Genomic DNA, 16,027 nt, shown 5'->3' with positions numbered 1-16,027 from the left:
TTTTTACATACTGATAATATTTTGCTTATTCAAAATGTTTTTTGAATAAATGAATAAATAAAATAGAACTGAAAATTTGTTGTGTTTTGTATTATTATACAATTATTTAGTCAATTTAGTAAATAAAGACAAAGTAATTGTAATAATGTTTTTTTTAAATATTCCAAAATTTGAAAAAATGTCAATAATTTTAAACATATTGCAAATTGGTTGTTATAGGTATGCTGGTTGTATATTTTAATATTCTACATATTTCTAAGCATTTAAAAATATACATTTTTAATACTTAATACAGTATGTCGTGTGTGTATATATATAGTTAAGTTAAGTTGAATATTTTAGAAGTCATCTAAAAATACAGTATAAATATGTACTGTACTGTAGAGGTCTGCAAACAACAGACTTACAAGGTTGGCATTTTACCTGCCTCACCAACGCACGCAAGTGGCACAACTACTCTGTGACCCCGTTATACTATAAATAATCCCAACTGTGACCTGTTTTCTGGAGAACTATTTTGTTTAGGGGCAAAAAAAAAGTAGTTCATGTAACAGCTGTTCACTGTGACATGCATGGATTACTTCACTTAAATGGCATTTGTCATCGCTGTGAGCAGCAAAAGAAGAAGAAAAAAATGTCATCCATGTTGCCAGACACAAAATTGAAGGCAGAACTTGCCATCAAATAAGAGCAGTAATTTGTGTGTAAACTCAAAGCAGCAGGGTTGCACAATGTGCCTCCAAAATGGGTGAAGTGGCTGTTTATGCAGATTTAGGTTAGCGGGATAAAAGATTGCCTGCGGCTAATAAGGCCGCGAGGAGCCAAAAGTCTCCACCACCTGCTTCCACTCGCATGACAGTTAGTTACTTTAAACCACTTTTGACAGTCCAGAAACAAACTACAAGACAACCGGTCGGCGAGAAATGCGATTTATGACCTCCGCCAAGGCATGATATATTGTTTCATTTGTTTGTTGGTGTGAAACGCTTGCTTTTTACTTCGCGGCGGTCACAAATCACCATCAAAACACTTTTAATATTCACCTCGTAGGTTGTTTGGCTTGAGATTGTTTTTGCTGGACGCGACCGAACTGAGCAATTGCAAACAAATTAGAGTTGCTGACTCACATGCACATACCTGGCGATTAAAACACACAACTGGCTGTAATGGAAAAAACGGCTTTATTGGGAAACAACAAAACTTAGCGCTGCCACATTCTGAGCCATTTTATGGAACCGCGAACAACATGGCGCGATTGTCAAGGAAGAAGCCGATTAGCCTTGGCTGCATAACAGTGCAAAGAGTGGAGACGGCTGAGAAATAAAGTAAAGAGTGTGGATATTTGAGAGGATGTTGGCCCATTCAGTGACTTCACTTGTGAATTTTGGTGGCAGAGACTCTCTACACATGCTTTTTAGCCACAGCTACATCAATCAATCAATCAATCAAAACTATTTATAAAGCGCTTTACATACAGAGATCGTAACTGTGCTTTTCGCATTAAAATCATAATACACTATATGGAAAGTAAGTATTAAAATTCAGGTAAGTATAACTGTAAAACAGTATATTTATTGTTAATTAAGTTAAGTGAAGAAAGTAGGTTAAAAAGGTGTAGTATGCATCCAATGTTGTGTATTTATATTAAAATAATTTTATACAAATACAGTACAACAGTTTTTATGTAAACCCCCTTTCCCCCACCTTTAATTATTATTGTTTTAATTCTTATTACATTTTTGAGTAAATTTAGCTCAATAAGTCTCTATTCTATAACAATGTGCTCTGAATGGAACATTTGGGTTCATGTTGAAAAAGGGTTGTAATAGTTTGGGATTTTTCATTATAGTTAGTTCTTATTTTGTTTTGACTTTTTATTTATTTATTCAGTTTTTAATTACTTTTTAGAGCAAGTTTCTGAGTTTTTAAATTGTTTTTTATCATTATTATTATGATTATTATTATTATTATTATTATTATATAGAGTATTTGTTCAACTAGATTTGTCAAAAAGTCACTTAGTATTGTATAATACAGTAAATTATAATTCCCCTTGTTCTGGAAACCAGAAAGCTCATGTATGATATAACGAAACAAAAACGAAAGACATTTTCACTGTAATATCTAGTTTTAGTTAATTCTATAAACGTTAAATGCAGTTTCATTTTTCATTGTGTTATTATTATTATAATTATTATTATTATATTTTATATTGTTAATGAAAATGTTTTTTTCCTCAATTAATTAATTTTTTTTTTTTTTAACAATAATAACCTTGGTTTGAAATTTGTGTGTTTTTTAAGCTAGTTTTAAAGTATTCTTTGCCAGAAGCCATTTGCATTGATATGCAAACTTTCCACCTTGTGCCTGTGAGTTTTGTAATAAATTGATGCAAAACTCAAGAGTCATCCTAAGTGTGTCTGGTAGCAAAGCAGCTCACTGGCTGGCTCTCAAAACACAGTCAAGCCTTGGATCTGTGCCAAATTCAGCTACATTAAAAATGATACTGCCACAAGCACTTCCAGTGCTCCTAAAAAATAAGATTAAAAGAAAAATACATGAAAAGATGAGTCTTGTAAAACAGAGACGTCAGCTGTTGCACGTCCGATGAGCGCAGAGGCCGTGCTTGCCGCTGTTTGCACAGGTGCGGCTGAACATGGACGCAATTACCGCTTTGCACACACTCGCCGGCGTCGAAAGCCGACCGCAAGCATATTTGATCTGTTTTATAGTGCAGTTAGACCACTAACATCTCTAGAGGGTCTCCACCCCTGCATGAATATGTTATGATGTTTTAAAACATTTCATCAACATCCAAATTGAGCAATAAAATCCCAGTCTGTGCCTATCCAGGGTTGAAATGTGAGCAATTGTTTGGTTTTTTATGCTTTAATTAAAGGAAAAATGTCGAGTTGGCAGGATGAGAGATGCCGTCGCGAAGCGAAAACGCCAAAGAAGTACCATTAAGGGGACGTTTATGTGACAGCCTAATAAAAGCAAACCTTCTATATAGGACTTTCTAGACTTCTGTTTATTTTGATTGTACAAGTTGGTGGCGATCATGATTACGTTAACTATATTGCTAGCCTAATAGCATATACGGTAAAAACTGCTTTTTAAGGGTGGTTTTGGGCGGCGTATTATACACGGGTGTGTGTTATTTATGGGATGTTATGGTAATTCAGTGATTCTTTCGCTTACCACTCGTGTGGCTTGAGAATTACTTTCGTAGATGCTCACTGAGTTATATGTACACGGTATCGGTACTCGCGGCGGTGACTAATACCATTATCGATCGCCCTTCTGCAGCTATTTTACGATGAGGGAATAGAAATGAGAAATTACATAAATACAAAGTTGCAATTAATTTGTGCCATTTTTTAACTACAATCATTAAAACTTCATTCACTAATACATATTAAATTGTAAATATAGTTCAGCGTTGTTGTAAAAGACTATTAGGTTTATTGTATATAATGTGTTTCTTTGGCGAAGCCTGGAGCGCGCCACCTCTGCCTCACAACCAGGAAATGGGCGTGTGCAATGGTGGCTCCTTTAACTGTTTCTTCAGTACATTAAAGTAAAAAAAAAAGAAAAAAAAGAAAACAGTTTCTTATACGGTTGTTGAACTGTTGTTGATATAGCGCCTCCATAATGGCGCAACACTGAAACTGCAGTTAAAATGCGCTGCTGCCGAGCTCAGTAAACACAGCTGGAGCACTGTGTTGAGCAATATCAGTGGATCAGGCTGGAGGTGGCCGCCTCTGAATTTTGTACACAGGAAAAACCCTGCACATCATTTCTTCTTAAATGTCAACGACTTGATAAAAACTCCATAAACAATAAATTCCCAAATTAAATTTTGCGGAGGCAGTAATTGGTGAAATGAAAGTAACACGTGGTACAATCATTTCAGCGAGGATGAGATGAAAATATTTTCTTAACTCTAATTCAATAATGGTAAATATAAATGAAAAATATTCTGAATTGTGTAAATGTGGAATAAGTCAGGTGTTTTATAAATGTAAGAAAATACTTTTAAATTTATGTGAACAGTAAATTTCAAGAAAACAGTAAGATACCGTGCACAAAAAAATGTGACCTTTAAAATTCTATTTTCTTATGAATTTATGGGTAAAAAGGAAAATCGATTCGATATCTATCATTTGATTTTTTTAGCCCAGCCCTTCCCAATACAGTACTTTAAATTCCAAAATACTCTTTATATCTCAGCATTCACATGGCAAACAAGATTATTTCAAGTATGTTTGCATCTTTATTTGTGGCAGACCAAAAAAAAGGAACTTTTGAGAAACAACATTTCAAGGATGACGAGTCTGGCGGCGAAGAACGACAACTTCAAATATGAGACGGCTATTATACTCAGACACATTGAGCCAGTCTGTTTTTTGTTAGCGACACAGGAACAAGAAGTTCATAAGCAAGCAAAACAAACAAGAAAAAGGAAACATCAGGGTGAGGGAGGGAAATGGCTTGAAAACGGCGGCGGTATTAAACCTGATGAAGTCGCAAGATAAGAAAAGTTTGCTGCTGTGCGCTATTCAAAGCGAAGGCTGGATTTTAGCGCAGAGCTACCTCTTGGCAATGACTCCAGACCTCCGGCGCCACAATTCACAAGGCCTTTCCAGAAAGGAAGAAAAATAATAATAATTCGGCGTGGCGGCAAACTGACATTCATTACACACATGCTCCTCGTAATTATATATATATATATATATATATATATATATATATATATATAATTATTATTTTATTTTTTTTAATAAGGTATCTGTATCATCTAATTGCTTAATCACAAAAAAAATGTCAACCTTTGAATGCGTTTTGTGTTGTTTCCTTTTTTTTTTTTAAAGGACAAAATTAGGACAGTTTGTTGATAATTAGAAAATACTTAATCAATGTTTGTTTTTATTTTACCAGAAACATTACAACCATAACAACATATATAAATGCACAAAGTGATCATAGGAAAACAAATTTAACAAACAAAAAATTCTGCCTTTATTGCACTTCTTGTGTGGATTTTTTCCAACCTAAATAAACAAGATGTTAAAGATTATCGTGCAGCAAATATAAAACATAAAACGACATACAAAACAAAATAATTTTTCAAGTACCATACTGGTAATCTACTACAAAGATGAGATGAGAAGTCACGTGACGACACACGATTCAAACAGAAGGGGAAGAGGGACAGCTGGAGCAAGACTGTGCCTGCTGTAATGTTCGTGTTTGACCAAACCGCAGCAGGGCATAAAAGAACCAATCTGAAACTAAACTACTAGATCAATATTAAAGTGTCAGTATCGATTCAATATCGTTACTGACTTGATATCGATAATATTGATATTTGGATCGATCCGGCCACCACTAGAGGTGACGCAAACCGATAGGGCCCTGGAAGCATGTTAGCTCGTGAGCTAGCATCGCTCGTTGTGGAATGAAAAGCTTTCTGGCGACCAGGTGGTATCTACGTATATCATTCACAGCAGGCTTGAAGAAGGTATGTTTTTATGTGTACACATAAGCCATAAGCCACAATAGACAAAGTAGCCATTTGACTGGGTTGTTAAAATGACTTTCAAAAAAAAGTCAGCTGACTTCCTGGCACGGATGGATTCCGTCCAACTTTGGAAGTTCTACTCCATCGGAAATGAAACCGAGATGTGTTTGCTGAATGTTGCTCATCATTGTTTCAGCTTGGACGCACAAAAAAGGGAAGGCCAGTGAGTCTAAATATTGGCTGTACTTGTAAATATGGACAGCAACTGGAGCGTGACCTCCTCTCTGAATGCATCGCCATTGTTGACCGTGCAGTAAATAGCGGGAATATGCATATTTCCATCACATGGGCTGCGAGGACAACCGCACACGAGCCATAAAAAGTTGGATTTTGACTTATTTTTGTGAGAGCAATTGAGCAGACGCTAATGAAACACATTGTGACAACGTCAGGGAAGAACAATATCTGCAGTCCCCAAACTCTTCAAAGACCACTTTCCTATTCAAGCATTTCGGAAACAAAAAAGAATGAAGAATTTCCTTCCGTTGCTTCATTGTGGGTCAGCGCGCAGGCAATTCTTGACATATTTCAAAGGCGCCTGTTCTCTCCTCGGATGTCTCCCCGTGTCGCCGGCACTTTTCATCCTTTTCCCTGCGCCTAATCCTGATCACAGGAATTAAAGAGGCTTCAAAGAGCAGAAAAGAGGCAAACGTCTGGCGGGCGAATGAGCGCAGGTGGAATGAAGCCAATTTCTACCCTTATTCCTTTTTTTCTGCCGACGTGTGGGAGTACACGACGAGCGGGCAACCCATCCAACACGTGGCTAGTCGGGAATAAATGAAGGCTGCTAAAATTAGCGAGCCGCGTGCTGTATCAGACGGCAGCTAATGAAGCTTCCCGCGGTCGGAGATAAATAATAGCGAGACGCGTCATGCGCTAATGAAGACGGGGGCCTATCTGGAAATGTGGTTCTATGAAAGCAACGATTGTGGAATTAATAACAGACCAAATGAAGACAAATGAGACGTTTTCCTCTGTGCACTTTTCACATGATTTTTCACCGCGTTGAAACGACAACAGTCGATGCAAATGGCACTTTTCCACTTCAGGAGAGTGTGACTGGAAACTATGAAAACCGTGGAAGAGATCGAGGGTCACGGTAAAGACAAATCTTATCAAGGACTATACTATAGCAGCAGCAAGAAAATCAAATGCTGCAGTAAACTACAGGAGACGGAAGCGCACGGAAGAGCACTTAGCGCTAGCTAACAGCTGTTGCGAAGCAAGTGGACGGATTTGAAATTGGTCCATAAGGATAAGCACTTTAGAAAATTGATGGATGGATGATTGGAACGACACACAAGGCTCTGTGTGTCGTTCCAATCATCGAGGTATCCTGGAGGTTAATGTAAGTTATATCAAATTCAACGTTGATGCTCCGTGACTGTTACTCCGATATGAGGACGGGTAAAACACACCATTTACTATTACTATAATAGTACTATTAATGTGCACTTCTTTTCCCATTTAGCATTATTCTAACATTGGGGTTTTCATTTTTTGGGGACTTTGACATGTTTTTCGACAAAGGTACCATTACTAACCCATTCCAATTGATCCAGAATTCGATGGTTAAACTGTAAACGATCAGCGATCAAAATTCGGGGCACGAGACCAGTCTATACTGAGGAGTAGTATTTTGGGCTAGCAACCATGTAATTCACATTAGCATGTTTTTGTCATTTATAGCTGTCATAAATGCAGTTCAAACCAGGAAGTGTGTACAGGAACGCCCCATTGGTAAAACACAATTCACGAGTATAAAACTAATAGCTTTCTTCATTTATAAATATTCAACAGCTTCACGTAACACAAGGTATGTGACAGTATGCCGCTAACTTTATGCATAAAATTATACAGTGAACTACTGAACTGTATGGAATGCTTTTGAAATAAGATAAAAAAAAAAACAATAAATAAAGCAGAACTGTGAAAAGGCAAGTTTGCTGGAGGTCAAAATGAGTTTTGAGGACCAAAATATAAAACAATTTATCACCATCCGCCATATTGGTTGATTATTTTCACCTCGAACACTTTCAGGTCGGAACTGGGGAAAAAACAACTCGGATATATCCTCAAATGCAGGATAATACCACAGATTTTGGAGTAAAGGTGTCAACAGAGTAAGCTAATGTTAGCTTGTGTGTGTGTGTGTGTTTTTTTTTTTTTAACTAAGTATCCTGAAATATGATTGACGTGATCCCTTAACTTGTGAAGAGAACGTAAACAAAGTGCAGAGTCACCACTCAAATTGAAATGAAAATGCCGCGGGGCTACATGCACAGACATGGAAATTAAGGTCTGTCACTCCGACACACACGCACACACACGACGGTGGCTGACAACTGTCATCTCATCTCTTCCTCCACGAGCATGTGTGCACCCCCTCCCACAAAAAAAGCACCTCTCAGCAGAGGAAAATCAAAGATGATTGAAAAATGTCAGCTGTGCACCCGACATGTACACGTTTTTGGGGCTTTAGCGGATAGAAGGATGGGCATCACACACACACACACACACACGCACACACACACACACACACACACACACACACACACACACACACACACACAGTTTGAAGTGCTGACAAGGTAATCCCACTCTGACCGCCACCACAATACCACATGGTGCTCTTGTGACAGAGGCCATTAAAAGCACCAATTACACCTCTCACAACCACGCGGCGCTCACTTGGCGCTATCTGGCGCATCGCACACACAGAAGGCTCAAGTTCATATGTTAAAAAAATAATAATAATTTAAAGCAGTCATACCTTGAAATTTGCATGTTTAAATCGGTGAAAAATAAACTCAAGCTCCTCATTTCAGTCACCAGCGAAGGATTAACAGCTTTTTGTGCCACTTGGAGTCCATCTGTTTGGCAAAATAGAGCACTGCTACATTAGCTTTTCGTGCTAGCCAACTAGCTAGCTGCCAACAGGCGAGCTGCCGTATGCTCATCCCTTGTGATTAAAATGTGACCCCAAGTATTTATGCCCACCCCCAAAATGACACTTGTCTATATTAATAGATTAAACAAGTGTTTCTCAAAATTTTAACCCCCCACCCCTAAACAAAAAAAAAAAGGTTCCACAAGTGGTGTAGCGTAGTGGTGTTCATCAAAAACAAAGCAGAAGTTTAATGTATTTATCAGTATTGTAAACCACTGTAACATTATGAACAGTTTACATTTGCGCTGTGCCTATACAAAACTAGTTAAATAATGATTTAATTAAAATGTATCACACATAAAAGTTAAAGCCAAATTGTATCTTTGAAAACAAAAACGTTTTCATTTCATTCTTGATAACGTGAAAGTAGTAGTTGATGTTTTGAAGTATTTCATTTGATCATTTTGGTGGAAAATCATTCGTTGTATAACTGCCGTTTTTTTTCTTTTTTCTTTTTCTTTTGCAACACAAATTAAACTAAGCACAAGAGATAAAGCAAATTCCAGGGCTCCTTTACATTACTGGGACAAATCTCTCAGTTCTACACAAATATCTAAATAGTTTACTAAAAAGTTAAATACAATTGAAATGTACTTAACAGATGTACTGTATTTGGTTAAGTTTAAGTCACTGTAAAAATAAAGCACAGTTCAAACATCTAAATCCGTTTTTTCTCCATATAGGCCTACTACAAATTATTATCCCATAATGTTTCAGCCTCATTTTCCAACATTATTTATCTTTACCAATAACTAACAAAATTAACATCATTTTTTTTTTGTGGGGGGGGGGGGGGGTGGCTTTTTAATGCCCACTCAGCAGGAGAAAAACATAATTTTCAATTACCCTGGGCTTTGATGCCGTTTTGTTGCATCTCGGGCATTTCACAAAGATAACAGCAAAAAGAAAAAAGAAAAAAGTGAACAGGTGGGATCACTGTCAAATGACTTTTTATTGTAAGCGTAATTGATTCCAATGGAAAATGTAGTTTTGAGAGTTAATATTCAACTTCCACTAAAAACCACAAAAGCTGTGCGCTGAGTTGGCAAGTTTGGAGCCTGATGCATGGAAAGCGAAGGCACCCAAACTCTAAGAACATAATAGGATACAACCCCATACTGCGATCATATTCACATTCAGCACTTTTCTTTATCTGGGAGCCGCTTTTGACACATGCCGGTCTGTGATGCTGATGTGTGTGTATGTGCGTGTGGAAGGCAGATAAAAAGCGAACAGCTATTAAATGAGTTGACCTCGGGGGCCTCACAGCGGGGTGGGGGAAGAGGTGAACAAGGGGTTAAATGCTCTCAAGCACATGGCGTCTTTTGCATGTGTGTTCGTGCGTGTGCCCGGAGGTCTGAAAAGGCCTGATAGCGTGTGTACAAGGCAACATGACAACACAGCTGGAAATGAAGGGATGCCCGTAATTCAGCCACTCTCGCTCCACTGAGGCACATTGTTAATGATGAAACGTGAAGTGCGGAGAGACTCTCTCTCTCTCTGTTCTCTTGGGATACTCGCTCGACCCATCTTCGGCAAAATTGTAGAGTTTTGCGTGACGACGGCGTGTGACGCGCGACGACGGCAAAGCCAATTTCCACGTGAACAATTACTTCGCCGTCAGGCTTGGCAGTTCATTCGTTTTGATGCGACTGACTGGGAGAAGCAGAAGCAGAAGCAGCCGGGCCAGCCATTGCATTGAGTGATTTTGTCAAATTTATTTATTTTTCCCCTTTCAATATTGCAATTGTGATTTAATATGCAATTATTTTTCAAGGTCCTCTTCCCATTTAGTCTTTAAAAAACCCCAAAAATAAATTCATCTGGATACAGTATGAGATTTACCATACAAAAATCTTTTGGGTTCATAGGTTAGGCTTGTTCTATAATAAAGGCAAACAAACCATGAATGGAGTTCAGTGTTGGACGAGTCACTCAGAATGATGTCATTGTGCCATTTGTCCACTAGATGGAGCTCTGACCAATACGTAAACATTATTAACGTGTTATTTTCACGTTGCAGAAGCTCCTTGGTAAAATCTTCTGCTTCTCATCGTCATGCAAGTGGCGATGGACAACAATATATAGCACGAATATCTCTTAAAAAGAGGAGAAATCAGGAGAAAGTTATTGGTAAGTTTCAACGTTTGTGTGAGTTTGGACACAAGTTTCTTAAACTTTGTTTAAAGGTGAAGTCAAACCCCCCCAAAAAATATTGATAATAATATGTTCTATGCAGCCCCACTAGTCTAAATATGGTATTCTGGTTAATATTGTGTTAGTGGAATATGAGTTAAGCAGTTAAATCCAGCAGTTTTTATCAATGTCAGAAGGCGGCCATTTTGCCACTTGCTGTTGAGTGCAAATGACATCAATGTTGCTCAGGTCTCAGGTAACAACCAATCACAGTTCATCTTAAAAGAACAGGTGAGTTGTGATTGGTTGTTGCCTGCGCCCTAAGCAACTGTGATGTCATCTTCAGTCGACAGCAAGTGGCAAAATGGATAAGAATGGCTGGATTTTGGCTTCACAACTCGTATTCCAACAATGTAATATTAATCAGAATCTCATGTTTAGACTAGTGAGATCATTTATAACATATTGTCTTCAAGAAATGTTTAAAGGTTGACTTCCACTTTAAAGGAAACTTAAAAAAAAATCCTGTTTCCGTTTACTGCTCTCATTTCATCTCATGTCATCATCTGACTAACAGATCTCTGTTTTTTTATTTTGAAGTAATCACTTCATCAAATCTATCTGAACACAACAAATATTCAAGTGTGTTGTGTCTGTTTACATGCATGTGCCTTTAAGAGGCGGGGCAGTGCGAGCAGTACTAGCCTCTGACTCCGTCCCTGGTTGTCACGGTAACAAAACCTGGATTCGCTATTCGAGACGGTTGACACAAACGAGTTGATTTCAGCAAGACGAGAAATAAATATGTAACATAACCTCTACGCAGCTGGAGCAAAGTATCTTGGGGTAATCTTCCCACTGCTAACTTGGACGCCGCAGCTCGACCAAGCGTGGAGGTCTGATTTTCTTTTTTCTCCTTTTTTTCTTCCTTTTCTGTGTGAGTGTTTGTTGTGTGGACACAGCTGGCGCATGGCAGGAAGCCGATTAAACTGGCTGAGAGAGGAGCTACTTTTCGGGAGCCAAGTGCACCTCTGCCGTGTCCAGACGGCCGCTGATACACACGCGCACGCACCAACACAAAACACGCACACACAACCAGCTAATGGACTGTGCTCAATGGGAGATTTGCATTGGAAGAAACTTCATTATGTTTGGAACTAAACGCCGGAAAAGAGGTTGTTCTTAAAGGGGTTATATTATGTAAAATGGACTTTTGAATAGCTTGTATACAAACAGTTGAGTGGCAATAAATGCAAAATTAAACAATCCAGTAAGTCTTTTGTTTTCTGCCTTTTTCTGAAAATGTGTTAGAGAGCGAGAACGTCCACAATTTCACACCACTATTACAGTAATTTCTGGACTATAAGCCACAACTTTTTTCACTTGCATTCGATCATGCGGCTAATACACAAGTGCGGCATATCCATCAGATCACAAGGGGGCGCACCATAAAGGAAGCGCAAGAGCGTCAGGCAGAGCAAAACAAACCAAGTGAGCCCAAATAAAGTAGGAGAGACAGAATGAGAGCGAGACAATTTGCACCCTCATTATGGAAAAGAAAGTAGCGTGAACACGGTGCGGTAACATTAAAACACCTGCGGCCTACAGTCGGGTGCGGCTTTTATGTGTAACGAACTCGAATATTCCCCAAATTTAGCTAGCACAGCTTATATTCAGGTGCGCCTTATAGTCCAGAAATTACTGTATGTACCATTGACGCTAAATTGCATAATAACCCCCGCCCACATCAGGTTTCTCTACCCATGACTTGCCTGCTAGGCTGGGCAAAGATCCAGGGCCCCTTTCAAGAAACAGCAGCAGTCCAGCCAGCCAGTCAAAGCCAAAAGGTAAGCAGAGATGCATTGTGTTTTAATGTATTAGCCTTAGCGAAAAAAGTTAGCTTTTGATTAGGGATGTTTGATGCTCACTTTTTTTCAGACCATTACAGTCTTTCCAGGTGCTCACCTTTTCCTCCCCAAATTCTGGACTCTTGCTTGTCTGTTCAATCCCATAACGCCACTCCCGGTAGTCATGGTAACAAAATCCATTCTCACCGTTAGTTCGGCAATATATGGTGTCCAGTCTTTCAAGTGCACGAGACATGCCACTCTCTTAAATTGGTTCATTTTAGCAAGACAAGAAAAATGGTGGGTAAAGATTCTTTCTCTAGGCGTTTTGACAAAAGCATGTCAGATTGTGAGAAGTGTGAAAAATTCTTAATATATCTCTTTGAAAATAACTTTTTTCTAATAATATACAAGTTTGCTGCTTGTCAAGAAGAAACGTGTCAGGACACTGGAGGCGGTGTTGAAATCGGCGCTGGCTGATGTCTCCGCTTCTTAAATCAAACACGGCAAAATCTCTTCCTTCCTGTCTCGTCGAAAACATGTTTACAACAAGGACACTTCATTAGGTACACTCACTCCTTGCGATGCAATGCAAGAGCTGCGACTTATGACCCTAATGAGAAGGTAATGAATAAATGTATTAAGTATACGTAAGGGCATGTTTTTACTGAAAACAGGAGAAAAGTGGTAGAGGTCCGAGCATGATTTGTGGGCAAAATAAAGGAAAAACTATTACATTTTCTTCATTATGGAGAATGAATATGAGGTGCATCACGGGTCAAAGCATTAAATCTCATCCAGCAGACTGGCCTTATTATTATTAAAAAAATGTGCTTCAGGAGAGCAACTGGTGTGATTGAATGCAAATGATCGTCACACGAGCAGCACAGTGGTTAGCAAGTCTGCATCGCAGTGATGGAGTCCAGAGGTCCAATCTGAGGATTGTCTTTGTGGCATGTTGGTGCCAAGGAACTATAGTGAAGTTTGGTGAGGCGCTTTATTTAGACAGGCCGTAGTCCCGTCTAATAGAAAAGTAGTGCTTTGCCGCAGCTCATCTAAACGCATTATCGAGATCTTTCTGACTTAGAGATTGAAAAATGTAAAGGACGGTAAATGTTCACACTCGCCTGTGATACAGCCAGCGTTGCCTTGTCAACCGGACCGAAGCCGGGGCCGCTAAGGCTAAAAGCACACCACACGACGTGGCATCACGCCTCATTGCTGTTGATGCCGGTGAAGTGAAATCATTACAGCCAATAAGGTGTGTAATAGATTTCTTCCCGCCGGCCATTCTGCCTGTGTGACTTCTTAATTGTGGCGCCGGGCACTCGGAGTCTGGCTCAACGCCTTAAGGCGGGTGATTAGACGAAATGTCCCAACACCTGTCCGAGGAGATATTCTAACAGTGTGTGAGTATGTATGTATGTGTGAGAGATTGAGATTGAGATTGAGATTGAGAGAGAGAGCGAGAGATTAAGAGAGAGAGAGAGAAAGAGTCAATGTGTGCGTGAGAGTATGTATGTATGTGTGAAAGTGTATGTGTGAGAAAGAGCAAGAGAGAGTGAATTGCGCGAGAGCGTGAGAATATGTGAGGTTGTGTATGTGACTTGTGAGTGGATGAGAGAGTCCATGATGACAGAGTGAGTGTGTGTTTGTGTATGTGTTTGAGTGAAAGTGTCAGTGTGATTGTGAGGGTGTTTGTGTGAGTGTGTTAGTGAGAGTGTGTGTGAATACCTGTGTACATGAATGTGTTTATAAGTGTGAGAATATGTGAGGCTGTGAATGTGAGAGTGTGTTAGAGTATATGAGAGAAAGAGAGAGAGAGAGACCAAAAAGTTTCAATGTGTGAATGAGTGGGAAATGTGAGTGTGTGTAAGTGTGAAAGTGTATGCGTGAGAAAGAGTAAGAAAAGCGTGAGAATGTGAGGTTGTGTATGTAACCGATTTTTTGAGTGGATGAGATAGTACATGATGAGAGAGAGAGAGTATATACAGTATATGTGTATCTCTGAGAGTGGTAGTGTGAATGTGAGAGTGTGAATGAGAGAGAGAGTTTGTACAAGTGTGAGAGAGTGAGTTTGTGTGAACAAACAAATAAAATCAATCAATCTATATGTGTGAGAGTGTGTGTGAGTGACTGTGAGTCTGTAAGACTATGTGTGCATGAGTTTGTGAAAGAGAAAGAGTTTGCGTGAGTGCATGCATGAGAGTGCACAGAGTTTCTATGAATATGAGAGGGAATGTGTGAATATGAGTGTTTATGTGTGAGAGTGTGAATTTGAGAGCGCATGTGTGTGAAAAAGAGTGTGGGAGTGAGTGTGTTAGTGTTTGTGAATGCATGTTTTTAATAAATAAAAACAAATTGAAAGTGTAAAACGTACATTAAGATACCCATGTTGCAAATTGTAAAAAGTTTTACTGCCGTAAATTTAATATTGAATGTAAAGTACAGTCAAGTGACATTTTCAAAGACTTTTTTCCAATCTATCATTTGTTAAAGTTGCCAAGTGTCCTTGATGAGTCGTCGTAGATGAGCGCGATTATTAATAAAGGTTGCTAAGTGTTTGCCTTCGTGTGCCCTGCTCGACTCAGGACTGGAGTAAAGTGCAACACCTTGGCAAGGAAGTCGGGAAAGAAGAAAGCTGGATGACAGCATCACGGGGAGACGAAACAGCGGGAAGGCAATCACACGTGTTATCGACTGAGTCGCAAGAGCGCCATTGTGGGAGCTGCCAGGTGCCTGTCACTTGTCAAAATGTGTCAGCGTGACGGATGATGACCGAGTATTGGAGCGGTGCAAGTGTTGGCTGCAGCTCAGACATGTTCCAAGCTTGGAATGATGACTAGGACCATCATACTGTTCATTGGAATGAATTGAATTTATTATTTATTTTTAGAAGTCTTCTTCATATTTATTATATTTAATCATTAAATAATTATGACTTTGCTACTGCGTTAGCATGCATTCATGGAGACTATTATGATCAAATTTGAACTATGTTGCCGAAGTATCGTGATACGGGGACCAAAAACTTTTAACAATGTCCTTTTCCACATCTTCTACTTAGACCTGATTTCAAAGGTTTCGATTTTTAAGGCCCAAAACCCTATTGTTGTGCACCAACTTTTATTTTCAGGTTTTCAATTCAAAACTAGTCTTTGCATTTTAAATGAAGAAAGTTTTTTGATTTTATTTTAAAGGTGTTCCAATCAAGTATTTTTGTAGTCTTGTTTTTCTCTTCAGTATATTTTTTTCATTTAATCGGAATTTTTTTATTTCATTTAAAAACTCCATATCTTACATTTTTCATTGCAATTTTAAGTTTGTTTTTAGTAGTTTTATTTAAATGTTCTGTTGGGTTGTTTCCAGTTCAAGTTTTATTCTTCCGTTACATTAATTTTAGAACTACACTTCATTTTTATTTAAAAACTACACTTTTCAATTGTTTTTAGTTACACTTTTATTTTGAATTTGTTTTCAGTGAAAAAATAAAAAATAAAAAATTGTTTT

General features: G+C 38.6%; 1 protein-coding gene across 2 annotated transcripts in view; it reads right to left on the bottom strand.

Moving 5' to 3' along the window:
• The window catches only part of plxnb2b (plexin b2b), a 194,108-nt gene that overhangs the window by 62,856 nt on the left and 115,225 nt on the right, over positions 1–16,027 (bottom strand). The gene's annotated exons all lie outside the window — the stretch shown is intronic.

This window comes from Vanacampus margaritifer, chromosome 6 (genome assembly GCF_051991255.1).
Source record: "Vanacampus margaritifer isolate UIUO_Vmar chromosome 6, RoL_Vmar_1.0, whole genome shotgun sequence".
Lineage (NCBI taxonomy): Eukaryota > Metazoa > Chordata > Actinopteri > Syngnathiformes > Syngnathidae > Vanacampus > Vanacampus margaritifer.
Note: the sequence above shows the minus strand (reverse complement) of the source record. Positions and strands in the feature narration are given on the sequence as shown.